Source organism: Nicotiana tabacum, chromosome 7 (genome assembly GCF_000715075.1).
Source record: "Nicotiana tabacum cultivar K326 chromosome 7, ASM71507v2, whole genome shotgun sequence".
NCBI classification, from domain to species: Eukaryota; Viridiplantae; Streptophyta; class Magnoliopsida; order Solanales; family Solanaceae; genus Nicotiana; species Nicotiana tabacum.
The window spans coordinates 113,787,698-113,810,141 of record NC_134086.1 but is presented as its reverse complement, the minus strand read 5'-3'; positions in this window follow the sequence as shown (position 1 = coordinate 113,810,141).

Genomic DNA, 22,444 nt, shown 5'->3' with positions numbered 1-22,444 from the left:
TTCGAGAGAATCCCATTCTCTTTGAGATATCTGGTAAAATCTTCACTAAGATATTCTCCACTTCTATCAGACCTTAGTACTTTGATACTTTTACCAGTCTGCTTCTCAACTTCACTACAGAACCTTTTGAACATTTCAAAAGATTCAGACTTGTGTTTCATAAGTTACACAAATCCATATCTTGACATATCATCAATGAAGGTGATGAAGTAAGAATATCCACCTCTAGTTTGAATTTTCATGGGCCCACAAACATCTGTATGAATTAGTCTCAATAATTCAGAAGCTCTTTCTCCACTTTCAGTAAATGGAGATTTGGTCATTTTTCCTTTGAGACAAGATTCACAAGTTGAATATGACTCAAAATCATACTTGTCAAGGTACCCTTCCTTGTACAACTTGTTAATTCTTTTCTCTCCAATATGATCAAGCATACAATGGCAAAGGTATGTATGATTTACTTGATCATCTCTTTTACTCTTAAGGCTTGAAACATGCATAATCGAATTAGCATTCACATTAGGTAAGACATAAACATCATGTTGGAGATAGCCATTCACATATAAATTATCACCATAATTAATAGAGCAAATACCATTGCCTATAATACTGCGAGAACCACGTTTGTCTTACATAGAAGCTGAAATTATGTTCGAAACAAATTTAGGAACGTAATAACGATCATCCAACATAAGTACTTTGCCCATAGGAATTATTAAAGAAATTGATCCAACAGCTACGGCCGCAACTTTTGCACCATTTCCAACTTGTAGATTAACTTCTCCTTTCTTTAGCCTCCTACTTATCTTGAACCCTTGCAACATATTACAGATGTTATAACCACTGCCAGTATCTAATACCCATAGTGAAGAATTAGTAGTAGCTAAAGAAACCTTGAAAATATTTTTCATTAATGTCTCACCTTGTTTCTTATCCTTTAGAGTTGCAAGATACTCCTTACAGTTTCTTTTCCAATGCCCTTTCTTCTTACAGTGAAAACATTCAGCATCATATACTGACTGCAAGATCAAATCTTCAGAAAGTTCTTTACCAAACTTGTACCCCAACTTCTCTTGTTCTTCTGTAAGAACTATCATATGATTGACAAGGGGTCCAACTGGAGAGTTTTCAATGTCCAACTGTGTATCAACCATCTTCTTAAGATATTCAATGATTGCAATTGGATCCATATTCTGATGTTTCCTCTGGAGTTCAGAACTCATAGAAGCGAGAATGATGTGTTTAATAGCAAGACATTCTTCCAAGTATTTCTGATAAACCTTGGTGCCTGGAACATCATTCTATGGTGGGATTATCTTTGTAGGCTTGTCGATCACATCAATGAGCCTTTCATGCATGAGAACAATTCTCAAATTTCTATACCAGTCATCAAAGTTTGGTCCTACCAACTTGTTGGTCTCAAGTATTTCACGCAGTGATATAACAGACATATTGAGAAATCTAAAATATAGAAAAAAAGGCAATAATATAAGAACATATTTGCATATATCATAAAGACATGGACTTTTATCTAAATGATATTTCCACTAATTATTAAACTATTTACCCTCATTATAGTTTACGAAATATTTATTTCTGTTAGTGGAGTAAAGGAATCCTTTAACAATATGTATGAGCCCCTTGGAAGCCAAGTCGTTTCTCACATATATTTTAAAGGTAGGTACTCTTACCAATTATACCCCCATACAATTTCCTTAAATAGCTCTATGTCAAATAGTCCCCTGGTAGTCAGGTCGATCCTATTGGCATAGTTGAGTTAAACCATCATGATAGCAAAGAACTTATTAAGTTTTATACTCCCCCGGGTGGTCTAGGCGTCTAGTGTAAAATTGAATAATTCTTTCAATCCATACATCTAATGCAATAAATAATTTTAACATATTCTCGAACTATAAGTCTCCTGGTAGTCAGGCCGCTCCTTATAAACAAGAAATAAGTAAAATTATTTACCTTGATGGATAGCTCTATAATAAAATATCTTATATTTTATTATTTAAGAACTCAAATTTTAGTAAGAGGGAATTGTTACTAAAATAATTTTTAATAACATGAAGATTAATTCTTTTATAGCATGTGAATTTAGTTCAAGTTGTCTACATGCTTAGTCCTAAATTAATTTACATCACATGTATCAAATAGTTCAAAATTATGTAACGAACATGCATGTGCCATAAAAACGAAATTCAACATTCTTCTAACATGTTTAATCTATATACCACATGTATCACAAAAAAGTAATTCATGCCAGAATATCATTATTAATTAACATCTCATGAACTAATAACAATTAAAAATAACAATAGAATCATGTAACCTATTATAGATTCTCGTCGTATCTAATATAAAATTTCAAATTCAAGTTTTGAACTATCTCAATAGTTATATGAATACATATTTTATTCACAATAAAATAATATCAACATTCAAACGATTTAACTATTGCACAAGATACATGTACTATGGTTTGAACTCTTCAAATATATTATTAAAATATTTCGTAAATAAATTTAGACACAATAAACCACTACTCTGATACCACTATAGGATTGCGTATAGGTGTTCGTAACACGCAGCGGAAGACAATAACAATCCTAGAAAGATCTTTTCGTGTTTAAATTTTTTTTACGTGTCAAAGATCGGATCTAAGACGTACTTGGTGAAGAAAGTCTCGTTTTCAAATTCTTCGATTGTGCGAAGACTCTATGCATATCCACACCGAGACCGATCCTTGCTATCAACTCTTTGATCAATGAAACCCGCGAACAAATTGAACAAAATATTGTGCTGAATTTTTTTTCAAAAATCTCAACTCAATGTTAGAAGAACAAGAAACACTTTTCTTGTAATTGTATTTTCTCTCTTGGCTTGTGTTGCACTCTCACTTTCTCAAAGTGATTTTTCTTCTCAAGAATAATGTCGCAAATTTTCTTCCATCACCCTTTATATAACATCACCTATAAACCCTTTTCCTATTTGGTTGAAGTAATAATTTAATTAGAGTAAAAATATATTCCAAAAATAAACTTGATGGAATTTTTTATAAAAATTCGAATCCCATTCTCAAAGGGATTGAAGTGCCGAACGCTACTTAGTCCAGTTGGACTTTCACGTCTTTACAATTCCAATTCCAAATTGGAGAATAAATTAATATTATATATAATCTTTATATAAATCAATAATAACTTATATTATATATATCACATATATATTTCAACTAAGAGAAATAATTTAATTTTTCTATTCCAAATAGTAATTTCAATTTGTTCACAATTTTAATTATATCCTCTGTGCTAGCAAAGAATATAATAATATTTTATTTTGACTAATAACTGAATCTATTTGACTAATTAAATTCCTTAATATAATTAACAAATAATAAAGTAATTAATCCTTTAGCAAAGATCAGAACACTAGTTAGTGTGCGACCCCATAGGTTCAATACTAAACCGGTAGTAAATTGACCACATCAATATACTAATCAAGGGTGACGTCTAGCAACACTCCTTAACGACCGGATAACATGAAGTATACAATTTACTCTCAAGAACCAGTAGAAGAATAATGTAGTAATTTTTTCTGTCCTTATAGCTCTGGATTACCCTAGGATATGGTTCAACTGTCAAATCCTAATAGGCGACCAACTATGTATTCATGTCAAGTATAATCGACCATTGAATGACCTAAGAAACTCTTTTCTTCTTTCATTCAATTGCCCTGACCAAGGTCTTAATTTGGTCGTTTATAATTCATGACAACATGGAGCTTAAACTCATTACCAAGAGTTGACAGATTTCATCTTGATCAATCACTAATTCTACAAGTATTTGATCGTACCCAATATCCTTTCAACTATCGCTCTAGGGCCATAGGTGTCTGGTATCAAAACACAATAAATAACTTGTCAATTACTATGACGATCTGAGGTCAAAGGAAATTCTTACATCACATTCTTCAAGAGAATATCCTATTGACAGTTTATGGTAATTCTAACCATTAGGAATTATCTAATGAGTCGGTTCAATGATCATATCTCTATATGCATCATCTATCTATGTGATTTAATTAATGAGATCAACTAATCTTTATCTCATAAAGACGATCACATAAATATTGATCTAACCGGATTACTAATTTCCAAATTAATAATCCTATGATCAAGAACAAATTTAGTATAAATTATAATAAACTTCACTCTCATTATCATGATCTCCATCACAATATCAAGTCTCAAAATTTAATCAAGGACCTTATCAAATTAATCAAACAATTAATAATAATGATAAAAGAATGCCATATATTTTTATATCGAATAACGTTCACAAAAATATGTTCAAATCATCAATATGAGATTAGATCTAGGACATATCTACTATATCCCTAACATCAGCATCACTAGCAAGAGCTACATCAATCCTGTCATTGATCAGCAGAGGAACACCATGAACTCTGCAGATTTTTAGAGAAGCTTTTGCTTCTTCCAGAAAATCACTAGTTTCAACCTCCTTTTCCCTGCAATTGTAAGAGGTAAAGTCACATCATTATATATATCTGTTGATGATTTGTTTCACTTACTATTGCACTTTTTTAGCATAATAAGTTAGCTTAATTTTAGGATAAATCTACTTTTTTGAATTTAAATTTCAGTTAAATTTTTTAGGTTTGTTGAGATATTTTAATTTTTCTGAATTCTTGTTATGCAGATTTTCTGCAGATTATGTTCCTGATTGGCTATTTAAAGCCTTGTTATGCTTAATAAAATTATTGAGAGACTTTTCAATTAATACTTTTAATCTTTTTGACATGAACAAATTCCAAAATTATATGGCTGGAGGTGAATTGATTACCTGATATCAGAGTTATTTGACATGCTTTGACCCCCTTCTCCCACTACCTCATTAAAAGTACAAACAAGAGAAGGACAAAAAGAAGAACAGAATCTAATGTGTAAAGTGTTTGTACCTACACCTTAAGGGGTTATTTGGATCATGGACTAGTCATGTAGGAATTACAGTTCAAGGATTATTATGCCATGAAAAATAATAATGTAGGATCATTATACGTTGAATGATAATAATATAGGAATTGTTATGTAGGGATTGCCTGTATTAAGAGTATTTAAGTGTATAGCTACACATTCTCATTTCATATTCTATCATGCATAAAATAATGAAAAAATCTCACTTTATACCCATTAATTCCAAACTATTTACTCTTTAATGCTCAAGCCCAAACTATTTACTACTCCTACCCATGCGCCCCAACCTATTTACCCGCCTTTATTATGTTCCTCTTCTTCTTCCTCCTCACTTTACCTTCCTCCAATTCTTTGCTCAACTCCCCATCCATCAATACCCTCTGACGACAACCTCGACAACTCACCATTAACTACTATGCCAAGACTTGTCCTAAAGTTGAAATTTTCGTTGGCTCAGTAACCTCCCAGATGTTCAAAGATGCCCCTGCCTCTGGCCCTGCCACCATTCACCTCTTCTTTCATGATTGCTTTGTTGAAGTGGTGCTATTATTTTGAAGATTTATTATTTGATTCGATGTGCTGCTATAAAATATTGCTTATAGTATCTTCAAATAAGCTTTTCAGATCTAAATTTTTATGTGTATTTGAATATCCACCATTGTTGGGCTTGAAGCTCAATTTTATTTTTGAAGATTTCTTGTTTGATTCAAAGTGGGTGTTGTTAAATATTGCTTATAATACCTTCTAGAAGTTCATACTGAAATTTGATATCATTTGGAGCTGATTTGAGGTGATTGAGATCAAAATCTTAAAAACAAAATTGAAGAAGAACACAGATACAGTATACCGCCACGGTATACAATATGTTGTAGGAGTATATAGCTATACTGAAACAGTATACTATATACTGCAACGGTATATTGTAATAATCAAAGAAGAACACAACTACCTAAGAGTATACCGCTACAGTTTACTAATATACTATAGGAGTATATAATTATACTGCAACAATATATTATTATAGTATACAATATATTGTTATGGTATACTATAATAATATGCAAGATACTGTAACAATATGTTGTAATAGTATACAATATACTATAATAGTATACTTATTACCCGTAAACTCACTTGTCTTTTCCCTTTTAATTTGCTTTAAGTTTTTACCCAGCCTGAGGGGCAAACTGAAAATGCAAAAAAATAAATAAATTATAGTATACTATATAATGTAACGGTATACTCTTACAATTAGATCCTTTTAGAATTTTTTGAAATTTTTATTGACAACTGATATTATTTCAATTTAATAATTGAATTAAATTTTTTTTAACTCTTTGCATACAATTGGATACCCTATTGGTATAGCTATATACTATACCGGTATCATATGTTAGTTAATATTTTTTTGGTTGTAGTAGCTACATTTAATTGGTACATAATTTGATTTTTTCTTTAGTAATAATATAAAAAAAAAAGAATAATAAAAAATAGTGAAAACAATAAATGAAACTAGATTATGAAGAGAAAAAGAATATAAAAAAATAAGTTAAATGAAATTAGGAAAGGAAAAAAGAAAAAAATAAGAAGAAAACGAGAAAAAAGAAAAGAAAAGAAGCATAAAAATAAAAAAGAATTGGAGAATAAAGAAAAAATTCCCCACAAAACCTATTATGGGTAGGAAATGTAATTAGTTTATGAGTAGGAAAATAAATGGGTAGACAAGAATAAATAGTTTTATTTTTGTGGGTAACTGTGTCAAAACCCCTAAAATAATACAAAGAATCCTGCATACGTTATGCGGGCATTAGCGTGCAGAGTTTAATATGCTAAGTAGCTGCATCTATCATGCAGAATTTTATACTCAGAGAAAATTGTATTAGTTATGCAGAGCTTATAGTATTAATGCAAAGTTTTATGCTGAAAAATAAATGTTGTATTAATATGCTTGGATTTTCTTTTTCTTATGTGGTCAACCAGATGACCCTTGAAGTGTCTAGTCTATGGCCACCTCATAAGAGAGCTGATAATTGTCAAAGCTCAGCCATTGTTACACTATCCACTACACATCACGTTCCTTTACACAAAATCCTGACCTTGTGCCAACATACAATCTATTTTGCAGCAATGTATAGATTTTCTGTAGATCCAGCTGCCATACTAAGTCAATTACCTTAACAGCAGAAAGCATTTGAGAACCCTTTGCTAGCTCAGCTGCAATAGAAGAAGCCAAAGTGCAGCCAGTTCCATGAGTATTTGGTGTCATTATGCGAGAGGACCGAAACTCATAGAAATCCTTCCCTATAGGATCATTTGAAAGTATCATAATATGGATGAGCATATACAGGCATTCAAGAATCATGCAAGCTTTCACGTACGAGCAAAAACAAGCACACTGATAATTCCGAAAGATCTCAAGAAATTATTAGAAATACAATGAGACCTCTCTCTATAACAACATCCATATATAACAACATCCATATACAACAGTCATTCACTCTAAAAGGCAAGTTTTTCTTGGAACCGATTTTTTTTTTTATGTTATGTAATAATATGTCCTCTATACAACACTTCACTATAACATCCAAAAAATATTGGAACAAACGCAATTATTATAGAGAGGTTTGAGTGCACCATCATTAAACACATCCACAACATCAAGGGAAGCAGGGAAATCACCTCCTTTCACAAGTACATTTCTGTTCAAGAAATTAAGAGATTTTAGCACATTAGAAGACGAAGTCCTCTGTGGAGATGTGATAATAGGCTATATAGTTGTTATTTACACCATAATTGCCCATGTTTTGTTGTTGTTTTATTATGTAAGTTGCCAATAAAATGCTTTAATTAATGCTATTTGGTTTTGCAGGGAATGTAAGATTTGAGGAAGCAACATGAAGTGTTTGGAGGCAATAACGTGAAGAAAACACCCACTCAAGAAGTACCCGAACACAAAAGAGCAGAAAAAGAGAGAAGGAACGCGGAGCAAAGAGGTCCAGCTACTCACCGCGGTGGCACGCCGCGGTTGGAGGCAGTGTCCTCCGCGGTCAGCACACGGTCGACGCCGCGGCAGCGTGTGTACAGTCCAGAAATTTAAGGGGCCAAAGTGCCAATTCGGGAAAGCTTCTGTAAAACCCTTATAAGATGTAGGAAACTCGCCCAAGAAAAGGGGGCTGATTTTGAGATTATTTTGGCAAGAGGAACAAGTGCGAGAGATCACCCCAAACATCATAGTTCTGATTCTCTTTTTCTTGCAAAATTTCGATTATGAATATTTTCGTAGTTTATTCGTACGTTGTCATGAGTAGCTAAATATTTTAATCTAAGGTTTTGGTGAAACCCGTTGGGAATGACTTGGTTGCTATATTAATATAGGTTGAATTGGTTGTTAATCTCTATTTGTTCATCTACGTTTTGATTGTGGTTAGTTGAAAGGGCCCTCAATTATCCGTTCCTATTTATTAGGTATCTTCTTGAGAGAGAGTGCATATTTAGGTAGTTGTTTGAACAACATCACTCCCGGAGTATAGACGAGAGTCATAACCGAGGGTTTAGAGGTTGGATTAGAGATAACGATACCTCGAGTGCAATCTAAAAGAGCGGTAATGAGAATCTAGCTAGCGTAGCTTGAGAGAGTGCGTCTAGTAAATTATCGTAATTGCTTGAGAGAGATTTATGATAACTGGAGAGTTCTTGATTGATAGAGACAACTAAGGCATCGCTATAAGAACCATACAACCAAGGAAATCACCAACGGGGGAAACCATTACCTTAGACCTTATTTCAAACTGTTTACACATCAAGCATAGTTAATTTTCAGCTGTTAATTATTTTTAGACTTTAGTTGTTAGAAATATTATCAATTGTGAATTACAAAGTTTGGGAAAATTGATTCTGTGAATTTAGTAAATCCGTCGAAAGTAATTGATAGGTTAATTCCCTGTGGTTTGACTCTGGGCAGAATTACTCAGATTATATTTGCTACGTCCGTGTGTGTCTTTGTATAAGGCATAGTTTGGCATTATCAAATTTTGGCGCCGTTGCTGAGGAATTAACGGTGTTGTCAATTACAATTGAGAGAAGTACAAAAATTCTAAGTGTAGTCAATTTTCTCTATACCCAATCTTTTCATTGAAATTCTAACGTTTGAACTCTTGTGGAAAGCAGGTGTATGCCTAGAAGTTCTTCGAGGACTGGAGAACTGCTAAAAGGACTCTCAGAACCTTAGAAAACATTCAGGGCATTGAACCGTGCCAACAAAAGACTTCAACAATCTCAACAATCTCACCAACTCGAATTTGACATGGGTGACGTATATAACGTCAACGGAAACGTAAGGAATGAGCCGACTGACTTAAATGTCAGAGGGGTGACACCTCTTGTGCCCGAAGCTGCACTTTATGACTGGGCACAACCCACAGCTGATAATCTGGCCACTGCCATAGCTGTGCCTGCAATTCAAGCGGAGACATTCCAGATCACCAACAACATGCTGCATCTGCTGTAGAGTAAAGGACTGTTCTCCGCAACAACACTTGAAAAATTTTCTGTCAATTTGTATGACCCAAAGGCAGCCAAATGCGACTCCGGAAGCTATCAAGCTGCTACTGTTTCCATTCTCGGTAACCGAGAAAGCTCAGACTTGGCTAAATTCGCTCCTTATCAACTCTATTACCACCTAGGAGGAATTAGTCAAGCAGTTCCTAAACAAATTCTATCCGTCTAACAAGACTGCAAAGTAGATTGATGACATATTGCAGTATAGGCAGCAGCCCACTGAGTCCTTGCAAGAAACTTGGGAAAGATTTAAAGGGATGTTAGTGAAGTGTCCTCACCATGGCATTCCAGACCAGATGCTTGGCCAGAGATTCTACATGGGACTAGCTGACAATTTGAAAGCAAATGTGGATGTGTCAACTGGAGGTGCATTTTTAAGTAAAACATTCACTGAGTGCAAAATCCTTCTTGATAAGATGTCACAAAATTCGGGTGGATGACTAGAGGTACAACACTGGCACCCATAGTGCATTCAGTGTCTCTTGACCCAAATAATTCGCAGGCAGAGAACATGGCCACACTTCTAAAGCAAATGAGTATTTTGACAAAGAAGATAGATGAGATGGGCACCAAACAGGTGCATATTGTTGACACGACGAATGGAGGACTGTGTACACCCTGTGTTAATTAGTCCTACGTGTGTTCATGGAGTGGAGAAGGTGATAATCAAGGGGCAAGGGAAGATATGAATTATGTCAACAACTATGGGGGTCAGAGGCAAGGAGCACAGTAGTAGAGACCGCAACAAAATCAGCAGTACATGCCTATTATGCAGCAGCCTGGGGGTATGCACCCTCAAAACCAATTGGTGCCAGTACCATATCAGAAACCACAGGGCTATCCACATCAAAATCAGCAAGAACCACCCCCTCAACAGCAAGATAACAACATGGTGGAAATCAGGGGTATGCTTTAGCAACTCATTGGGACAAATAATAAAGTGCAGGAAAAATTGGCAATGCATGATTCAGCCATAAAGAATATTGAAACGCAGCTGGGTCAGCTGTCCATGGCTTTGAACAACCGTCCCTAGGGAACTTTGCCTGCAGACACAAACATAAACCCCAAGGACCAAAACCCGAATTAGCTGATGGCAGTAAGTCTCTAGAATGGGAGAGATTTAGACAGAGAGCAGGAAATTGCACAACCAGCAAGGATACTACACCAGCCACTCCAGTTCAATTAGAGGTAGAGGAACCAACAGAACTTACTGAAGTGGTGGTTGAGCAGAGTCAGGAGGAAAAAGGCAAAGAAAAGATGAATGAGCAAGTCGCAGTACAAGTGGCACCTCTTGTGCCAGAAAATTCTAACAGAGAGAAGCCAGCAAGCAATGCACAAAGGATGATACCTGCACCCTTCCCTAAGAGACTGGTCAAACAAAAGAAGGCAGACCAATATAAGAAGTTCGTGGAGATGTTGCGTCAAATTCAGTTGAATATTCCTTTGATAGATGCCTTGAGGAAGATGCCTGGTTATGCTAAGATGATGAAAGATCTAATGTCATGGAAGTTTGATTTTTAGGATCTATATACGGTAACTTTGACACAGACCTGCAGCGCAGTGGTGGCAAAATCGATGGAAGTTATGCCTTTGCAAAGGCATTATGTGATTTGGGAGCCAGCATAAATCTGATGCCGTTGGCTGTGTACACCAAACTGGGCATTGGTAGAGCTAGGCCAACATCGATGCTGCTACAGCTGGTTGACCACACCGTGAAGAGGCCCACTGGTATTCTTGATGATGTGTTGGTGCAAGTGGGGAAATTCGTGTTCCCTGCAGACTTTGTTATCTTGGATTGTTAGGTGGATGAGGAGATACCCCTTATTTTAGGGAGGCCATTTTTAGCCACAGGGAGAGCACTGATCGACTATGAAACTGGGGAATTAAAAATGAGAATTAATGATGAAGAAGTCATATTCAGTGTTCAGCAATCTATGAGGAGACCCGGTGAATATGCTAATTGCTCTCTAGTGGAAGCAGTAGATGTAATCCTGCAAGAAGATGATAGGACCCTAACTGTAAAAGATCCATTGGAGGCATGTCTGACGAATTTAGAAGAAATGGATGGTGAAGGGTTAGCTGAATGGGTCATGGCACTGGAAGGCCGAGGATTTTGGTCAAGGTAACCTTAGTTCGAGTCCCTTGAGCTAGAAAATAGGGCCACCCCTCCAACAAAGCCATCAATAGAGGAACCACCCAAGTTGGAACTGAAGCCACTCCCAGATCACCTCAGGTATGTGTTTTTAGGCCCTGATTCAACCTTGCTTGTTATCATATCATCCGGTTTGCTAGATGTGCAGGTAGAATGGATCGTACAGGTACTGCAAGAAAACAAGACTGCCATTGGCTGGACCATGGCAGACATAAAGGGTATCAGCCCAGCCTTCTATATGCATAAGATTCTCCTGGAAGAGGGACACAGACCTTCCAGGGAACACTAGCGAAGGCTGAACCCAAACATGAAAGAGGTTGTAAAGAAAGAAGTAATCAAATAGTTAGATGCGGGAATCATTTTCCCCATCTCTGATAGTAATTGGGTCATCCCTATCTAATGTGTGCCGAAAAAGGGGGGGATAACTGTTGTAACAAATGAGAACAATGAGTTGATCTCAACTCGTACAGTCACAGGGTGGCGTATCTGTATGGATTACAGGAAACTGAACACAGCCACCCGGAAGGACCATTTCCCCTTACCTTTCATTGACCAAATGTTGGATAGGCTGGCTGGGCGATCGCACTTCTGTTTCTTGGATGGATATTCGGGGTACAATCAGATATCAATAGCCCCCAAAGATAGAGAGAAAACATCCTTCACCTGTCCGTATGACATCTTTGCCTTTCGGAGAATGCCTTTTGGGCTTTGCAATGCACCCGCGACTTTTCAACGGTGCATGTTAGCCATCTTCACAGACATGGTGGAGGTTATTATGGATATCTTTATGGATGATTTCTCCGTGGTGGGAGATTCATTCGTAGACTGTCTTCACAACTTAAGGAGAGTGCTTAAAAGATGTGTGGAGACAAACTTAGTGCTAAACTGGGAGAAGTTCCATTTTATGGTACAAGAAGGTATAGTCCTGGGGCATCGAGTGTCCAGTAAAGGAATTGAGGTCGACCATGCTAAGGTTGACATGATTGAGAAGCTACCACCGCCCACTTCAGTCAAGGCGGTGAGAAGTTTTCTTGGACACGCTGGGTTCTATCGGCGTTTCATAAAAGATTTTTCCAAAATTGCTAACCCATTAGGCAAACTCCTTGAAAAGGATAAGCCCTTTGTGTTTTCTAATGATTGCAGGTTGGCATTTGAGGAACTGAAGAAGAGGTTGATAACTGCACCCATCATTGTTGCACCCAACTGGGAGCAACCATTTGAGCTCATGTGTGATGCCAGCGACTATGCTATAGGAGCAGTCTTGGGGCATCGAAAAGATAAGCTTATGCACCCGATTTACTACGCAAGTAGAACGCTAAGCGGTGCACAACTCAATTACACAGTGACGAAGAAGGAGATGTTGGCGGTGGTGTTTGCTTTTGACAAGTTTCGATCATATCTGATTGGTTCCAAGGTAATTGTATATACTGACCATGCAGCTCTTAGGTACCTAATTGAGAAAAAGAGTCTAAGCCGCGCCTGATTCGTTGGGTGCTACTGTTGCAAGAATTCAACCTCGAAATTCGTGACCGTAAGGGCACAGAAAATAAAGTCGCTGACTATCTATCGCGACTTGAAGAAGCTGCAAAAATCAATCGAGGTCGAAGAGATCCTGGAAACCTTTCCAGACGAGCAGCTACTCGCAGCCAGTCTTGAGGATGCACCATGGTATGCAGATTTTGCAAACTACCTGGCCTGTGGTATTGTCCCCTATGATCTTTCGTCTGTCCAAAAGAAAAAGTTTTATCGTGATTGCCGCATGTATTATTGGGACGAGCCTTATTTGTTTAGAATCTGTGTTGATAATATGATCCAGAGGTGTGTCCCCGAGATAGAACAATCTTCTGTTTTGCAGGCTTGTCACACATCAGTATATGGAGGACATTTTGGAGGAGCCAGGACAGCGACGAAAGTGCTAGAGGTCGGGTTCTTTTGGCCAATAGTGTTTAGAGATGCACACCTATGGGTGAAGGGCTGCGACGAATGTCAGCGAACCGGGAGCATTTCCCGTCGCCATGAGATGCCCATGAACCCGATTCAAGAGGTAGAGGTGTTTGATGTTTGGGGGATTGACTTCATGGGCCCCTTCGTCAGATTATTTGACAATAAGTACATACTTGTTGCTGTGGATTACGTGTCTAAATAGGTAGAAGCTGCAGTGTTTCCCAATAATGATGCAAGAGTGGTGATAGGTTTTGTGAAAAAGAATATATTCACCCGATTTAGGATACCAAGAGCGATCATCAGTGATGGAGGCACTCACTTCTATAATAGAGCCTTCAAGAAATTACTTGCAAAGTATGATGTACGCCACAAGGTGGCTACCCCTTACCATCCGCAAACCAGTGGGCAGGTTGAAGTGTCCAACAGGGAGATAAAAAGTGTACTAACCAAGATGGTGAATGCCACACGAACTGATTGGGCAAAGAATCTTGATGACGCACTCTAGACCTATAGAACTGCGTTCAAAACACCAATAGGTATGTCACCATACAAGTTGGTATTTGGGAAGGCCTGTCACCTGCCTGTGGAGCTAGAACATCGAGCTTGGTGGGCACTGAAACAATTGAACATGGATCCCGAAGTAGCTCGACAAAATCGACTGACAGAGTTGCATGAGCTGGAAGAATTTAGATATCAAGCCTTTGAAAGCATGAGGCTCTACAAGGAAAGAATGAAGAATATGCATGACAAACACATTGTGGACAGAAATTTCAACCCCAGTGACAAGGTATTATTGTATAATTCAAGGTTGAGATTGTTTCCGAGTAAGTTAAAGTCCCGATGGTCAGGGCCATTTAGAGTGGTACAAATGTTTGCAAGTGGAGCTGTTGGGATCGAGTCAGAAGATGGAACGAACAAGTTCTTCGTAAATGGGCAAAGGTTGAAACATTACCTTGGAATAGCTGAAGAAAAAGGGGATATAGTAGTGATCAATTTGAAAGAACCCCAGTACGCGAAGGAGGAGTGATGGCTCAACCACTTGCATCGTGCCGCGATGTTAAATCAGACGCTACGTGGGAGGCAACCCACGAATGTGTTGTAAGTGTAGTATGTAACTTCATATTTTTAAAAAAAAGTGACCGCGGCCATGACCGCGGAAGACACCGCTGGCGACGTAAAGTCGCCGTGGCCGCGGCATCGACCGCGGCCATGACCGCGGAAATCACTGAAGTGGTGCAGTTCCTTCATGACCGCGGTGCGGACCGCGAGAGACTCTGTCCCAAACGGCGGTGCGCACCGCGACAACGACCGCAGTCGGGTACCAGAATTTTTATTTTTTTTCGTTTTCTTCAATATTTTTTCTTCTTCTCTTCAAATTAAAAATAAAACACACCCCACCCCTCTTCCCCTAAAACAACGCACCCCCCCCCCCCCCACCCAAAAAATCCCCACTTCCCCCTCTCTCTCTAAACCTTAACCCTCCCCTCCATACCCTCTTCTTATTCTTCCAAATTTCACAATACCCCTCATCTTCTCCCCCCCCCCCCAAGATATGCTTCCGACACCCTCTTCTCTTTTCTTTCTATTTTTTCTTTGTTTTTGTTGCATTAGGCTAGTTAATGTTGTTCTACTGTAGTGCTAGTGCTAGAACTTTGTTTTGTTTAGTTCTTCTTCTTCTTTTTAGTGTAATTTCGTTTTTAGCATATGCTTGGTGAAGGGGATGTGTTTTGAATGTTTGGAATGGTGTTGTTGTTGGGTGATGGTTAACAAAGAGTGTGGAATGTGTGGGTGTAGTAGATAATTGAATTGAGAAAGTTTTCTTGATTCCCTTGGGGCCATGAATATGAAATAATGCCTTGCCCACAATGTGTTTGAGTAATTGCCTCAATGGTGATATAAGGAGATGTTGTGACATGGTTGTGGTGAAGTCTGAGTAACCACCCATAGTCACATATTTTAGGCTCATCCTAATACGTGTTTCTCTGTTTTGATAGGTATTATGAGTTCAGCCCGTAAGAGACGAAACACCGGGTCCTCTGCTAGTGGCCCAGGAGGCTCCTCACGAGCTAGGGCCAAACCAGTACACCATGGTTTGATGCCACTCAGTTCATCTCTGCAGAAGTAGAGGCAAGGTACAATCAGAAACTTGCCAGGAAGTTACTCCATGAGGTCCATATCGACGGAAGGGCTTTGATGACGGAATGCCCCAATATGTTTGATGAGGTACGGAGGTGTCAGCTGGACATCTTCTTTGAGGCTCCCGAGGAAGCCAAATTCAGTTAGTGTGGTAGTTCTATGCCAACCTGCCAGAACACGAATACAAGGTTGTGACTGTGCGCAATACCCCGGTTAATGCTGCTATAGAGGTCATCCGTAGGGTGTATCGCCTCCCTGCATTCACGGGCGATAGTCATTACATCATGGCTAGTCGCCCGATGGTTGACTGGGACAGAATTCTAGAGGTCATCTATATACCTGGCAGACAACCCAAATGGGTAGCACAACCGACGACTCTGCACTCCAAGTCTATTACTTGGGAGGCCAAATATTAGCTCACTGTCATCACCACCCGGTTGCTACCATCCAACAATACCACCGATGTAAATGGGCCACGAGCCGCTTTGATTTACTGCTTCATGACTCACCAAGGGTTTGATGTCGCTCGAGTCCTCTCTGAAGAAATGTTCATCCGATCGACCGAACTAAGCAAAGGCCACTACTTCCCTTCGCTTGTCACCCGTATATGCCGCCTTGCTTATGTTCCTGAGAACTCTCGAGTTGATGGGAAATTACCTATAAAAACCTCTTTCCGGGCGAGAAAAATTGGGCAAGAGGGAAGAGAGCCAGTACGACGCAATGATGACTCGTCTGATGAGTCTGAGTTTGAAGATGATTCTGATGCTGCTGAAGCTACTGAGATCATAGCCCCTCCTAGAGGGGACGAGGCAGGATCATTATAGCCACGCCAGAGCACTCGGATGGATGCTTTAGAGCGGGATATAACTGGACTGCAGACCTCCGTCGCTGACTTGAGTACCCGCATTGATGCTGTGGCTGACCGACAGGTGAAGTCGGAAAAGAAGTTCATGGGTTCGTTGAGAGCACTGGGTCGCGCATGCAACGTGAACCCAGACACAGTTTCGGATCAAGAGTGACCCTTCTGGGAAGTTTCTTTATCTCATTGTTTTTTTATATTGTCAAGCCATGGGGACATGTCTTAATTATAAATGTGGGGTGGGGGACTTCGTTGTATGTTGTACTTATGAATATTATCTATTTGTTTTTCTTGGTATTGTTTTGTGTTAGTGACTTTAGGAATAGAGTTACAGTTTTTTTAAGGAAGTGAAAATAGAAGCGACTTATCCCGACGATGGATCCCTTTCGGCGTGGTTCTTGAGGGACTAAGTCGAGAATTTATTTATTTTTGACATATAAAGACTCTTCCTAACGATGGATTCTTTAGACAATTTTCTTGAGGGAAACTAGTCTATAGAAAACACCAAAAAGATTTTTTTTATTTCTTAGGTAGTATAGTAACTCCCCCTTGGTTTTTCTTTGGGCCACGGTTCTTTTCCAAGGGTTTAGCTTGAACCGGGTATAGGTAGATTTTTTTGTTTTAGGTTAGGATTAATGGGTGACGAGCTTAAAATTGAAGAAGAAAAAACCCTTTGCGTTCTTACACCTGAACACGATAGACGCTAGAGTGTAGCGCTTAGCTGCAAGGGTTGAATCTTGTTTAAGTGCCTTAAAAATTGTATGTTTGTACCTAACTTGAACACTCAAAAGAGAATGTTTTGATAAACTAATCTGGAGTGAGTCATGTGCCATGTGGGTGTGAGTATCATTGTATTCCATGTTGTACTTCTGATGCCTAGAACTTGCCCTGTGTGTTTGCAAAGCGAAATAGTAGCTTCATTCAGTTTTAGAAGTGATATAGGCATTTCTTTGTTGAGCCAGACATATAAAGTGAACCCACCTGAATGCATTACATCTTAGTTAACCCCGTTGAGCCTATAAGCCTGTTTCTTTGGCAACGACAATGTGAACCTTAACCACTTGTTTGAATAGCCTGCTGTTTGAACCAATTTTCCTCCCCTCACTAAGCATTAGATTGGTATTGAGATTATGTAAAAACAAAAGTGTGGGGTGGTGGTTTGGTTTTTGAGGTGGAACCATGGAAATAGAGAAAAGATGCAGAATGTGAAGCGTAAAAAGAAAAGCACCACAAAAAAAAAAAACAAAAAGTGGTAGCTTGTACAAATTGCACCTAATGTATGTGGATGTATAAATAAATATGGTGGAGTGTTGGCTTACAAAATGATGATTGCTAAATTCAACGTAATTGTATTAAAAGTGATTAAGGAAGTTAGTCACTATATCCAAATGTATCCTACCCGTCCCTTAGCTTACATTACAACCAAATAAAGTCCTATTGATCTTAGACTGAGTGGGGCTCGATTAGTCGAGTATTACACTAGGGGAAAACCTATGGTGCATCTTTGTGGCATGTGAATGTTCTTTTTGGAGAGTGAGCGAATTTTGTCTAATTGAGTTCCTAATTGTTATCACTATCATTATATATATGGAACTACTCTCTTGTGTGATGTGAGGGCATGTGATTCACAAAGGAAATGTGCATCTTGACTGTTGTGTAGAGTGGTTTGAGTAAGTGCAAATGTTACAGGGTACGAAAAACTTGATTCTTGAGGTAAAAGCTGCTCACTACTAGGTGTAACTCTTGTGAAATGTTCATGGTGTGAGTCGTTGAAGGAAAAGAATAGGGAATGAATTTTTATGGAGTGTGGTGAATTGTTCGAGGACTAGCAATAATTTAAGTGTGGGGTGTTGATAATAGACTATATAGTTGTTATTTACACCATAATTGCCCATGCTTTGTTGTTGTTTTATTATGTAAGTTGCCAATAAAATGCTTTAATTAATGCTATTTGGTTTCGCATGGAATGTAAGATGTGAGGAAGCAACATGAAATGTTTGGAGGCAATAACGTGAAGAAAATACCCACTCAAGGAGTACCCGAACACAAAAGAGCAGAAAAAAAGAGAAGGAACGCGGAGCAAAGAGGCCCAGCTACTCACCGCGGTTGCCACCGCGGTCCGCGCCGCGGTTGGAGGCAGTGTCCTCCGCGGTCGCCGCGGCGGCGTATGTACAGTCCAGAAATTTACGGGGCCAAAGTGCCAATTCGGGAAAGTTCTGTAAAACCTTTATAAGATGTAGGAAACTCGCCCAAGAAAAAGGGGTTGATTTTGAGATTATTTTGGCAAGAGGAACAAGTGTGAGAGATCACTCAAAACATCATAGTTCTGATTCTCTTTTTCTTGCAAAATTTCGATTATGAATATTTTCGTAGTTTATTCGTACGTTGTCATGAGTAGCTAAATACTTTAATCTAAGGTTTTGGTGAAACCCGTTGGGACTGACTTGGTTGTTATATTAATATAGTTTGAATTGGTCGTTAATCTCTATTTGTTCATCTACGTTTTGATTGTGGTTAGTTGAAAGGGTCCTCAATTATCCGTTCCTATTTATTATGTATCTTCTTGAGAGAGAGTGCATATTTAGGAAGCTGTTTGAACAATATCACTCCCGGAGTATAGACGAGAGTCATAACCGAGGGTTTAGAGGTTGGATTAGAGATAACGATACCTCGAGTGCAATCTAAAAGAGCGGTAATGAGAATCTAGCTAGCGTAGCTTGAGAGAGTGCGTCTAGTAAATTATTATAATTGCTTGAGAGAGATTTATGATAACTGGAGAGTTCTTGATTGATAGAGACAACTAAGGCATCGCTATAGGAACCATACAACCAAGGAAATCACCAACGGGGGAAACCATTACCTTAGACCTTATTTCAAATTGTTTACACATCAAGCATAGTTAATTTTCAGCTGTTAATTATTTTCAGACTTTAGTTGTTAGAAATATTATCAATTGTGAATTACAAAGTTTGGGGAAATTGATTATGTGAATTTAGTAAATCCGTCAAAAGTAATTGATAGGTTAATTCCCTGTGGTTCGACTCTGGGCAGAATTACTCAGATTATATTTGCTACGTCCGTGTGTGTTTTTGTATAAGGCATAGTTTGGCATTATCAAGATGCATCTGTGGCAAAATAAGAAAATCCACAATACACATCTTCCTAATTGCATTAGTTTTTATTTTTGATAAATCTTCCTAATTGCACTACACTGTGAACTTATACTAAACCAGCAAGACTCCTTCTTGAAGCATCTATAAATTTTATTTTATTCAGCTGTAGTTCATGGTCAAGTTAATTTTCCTCCAAGCTAGATGAAGTAGGCGTACATCCATGCACAGAAGATTTCCTGAAGTCTTCTCTTGCTGGAAAAAACAAATACTCGTTATTTTGCCATTTTCAATGATAAGCAGATGTCAGATATGAGATGCGCCAAACTACCTGCTACATGAGTGAATGGATGATAGTTCTAGCAGTTCATAGTTCTTTCAATGTTCATATGGCTTCCTCTTGGAATATTTCTAGCAATTTTTAGAATGGTATATTCTTGCCCTACAAATTTGCCCTATATTTGGTCCCTTTAAGTGGCGCGAAACTCAGTTTAAATGGCACAGATCCATCAATATCAAAAAGCTTGTTGGATTTGTGGAGAGGGCATAAGGCGTCATGCTACATCAGATAGCAAAAGCAGAAAGAAGTATTTTGTACCTTGTACCGGGAATTCCTTCAGACTCTGACAGAGGGTTTTCACTATGCCAATTGACGGAAGCATGCCTGTTTTCACCTAAGATAATCTTATATTAGTGCTGTAACGCAAATTGAGGCATTAATGGAAAACGCAGATTGCTTAGTCCTGATAGTATTGGTATACTCTTTCCATGTATATCTTAATCTGTTCGTTGTTTCCTGTAATAATCTCGAGGTTACAAGGCAATAGTGGTCTTTGATGTATCTTTAGGTTACTTACTGCTAAGATTTATATGACTTGGACTAAAAAGACTGATTAATTCAGTTTCCAATGAGAACATTAAAAGACACATGAAAGCAAAGAGTTTGAAGTAAACAGGAATATAATCCTCTTTTACAAAAGTTAAGCACCAGTGAGCCTGTGCTGGAAAATCTTAACAGCATCAAATTAGCAATATATGAATACTCCAAAAAGAATATCTCGTATTCCATTTTGTGCAGCATCACAACTTGACTCCATGTGCATTAATCCCCTGCCCCGGCTAGAACTATTGATGATCCTATCAATGACCGGGACTTTACTCTCTTCAATTGCTCAAGTCCATATATACTGTACAGAAATAACATTATCAAATGGATGTGAACATTGTAACATTAACATGATATACTTACTGCATGGGTCAAAATCTGACCACAAGATGATAATCATTAAAAGGAATGGTAAGGGGTCGACCAAGCCATAGTCGTGCTCACGAGGCGCAATAGCAATGAGTATCTCGGTCACCAGGCCATCATAAGGCTTACACAACAGAACATATGTCGTAACACTTGGGCAAGTAAGGAAGAGTATAATCATGACAAGGTACGCTGGTTAAAGACCGTCGGATAAAGGGGAAAATTGGTAATATATATGTGAGGGAAGAAAACAAGAAAGAGGGTTCCAATCCCAGATTTCACAATTCTCAGATCTTGGTTCTCAACAGGAGGTGACTTCCAACAACAAACCAAAAACCCAGATTTCACAATTCTCAGATCTTGGTTCTCAACAGGAGGTGACTCCAACATCAAACCAAAAGCCCATATTTTGGTTACAACTCTTTGTAATCATCATTGCTGAATCAATAAAGATAGATTTCATAGTTATCGATAACTGTCCCACTTTTCCTTCTTTGCTTTTACAAGTACAGAACAATATGTCAAATGTGTAAGCTTATCATTTTGATGTATGTTAATCATCTTAAGGAATGTTATATAAGCTCAGTCCCTTTCGATGCCCATATTCAATATGCTTAGATTCTGAGTTAATTATGTTTGGCTAAGATTTACCCTCCATTTCATCATTAATTGGTTTAACTAAAAAGGCTCAATACTTTTTGGTCAAACAATTTGGCATCGTCTATGGGAATTTCTTAGCCAGTATTTTTAGTTTCCCTTAAATCTAGAACCAGCCAAGTATCACTACCAGGCTGTCATGGCCCACCATCTCGGCATAAACACCAACTTGAAAGAATGGTAGGAAAGCCTTTGAGATAACCGTACCAAGGTCAGATCTCTACATAAAATAGAAATTGTGACCGGTGCAAAACCCACGCCTCACCTGTAACGATAGGTTTAGCATGCCATATACATGTTTAAAGTAGAGCCACTGTCACTATGTGTTTGGCATGACCGCAACCCCATTTGACGTATTCACCTTGTATACCGACCCATAGTCCCACCTCTTAGGAAGGGACGATAGCCTACTATGTGATCCTTTGAAATAACGGGCATATCCTGCCATATTTTCGTACCCCCACACACTGGACGATTTACGAACAAAGTATGACATGTTTCCCTTGTTGTTTGTGCATATCGGACGGGGTCGGACCGGGACTCATTTTCGACATCTCGACGGGCGAGGTAAGTCCAATCCATAAGAAGCCTAGACACGGTTAACGACGGAGCCAAACACGATCGCCAAACCTGAAATCATCATTCGAGTACGAGGCGAAGTGAGTGATCCTACGACGCCATTCCTCCTTTCACCAACTTATCAGGCCAAGGTAATAGGAAATTTCGTTTGGTTTTTACTTACCACGATCTCTTGTTGGGTTAAAACAGGAACACAAACGCT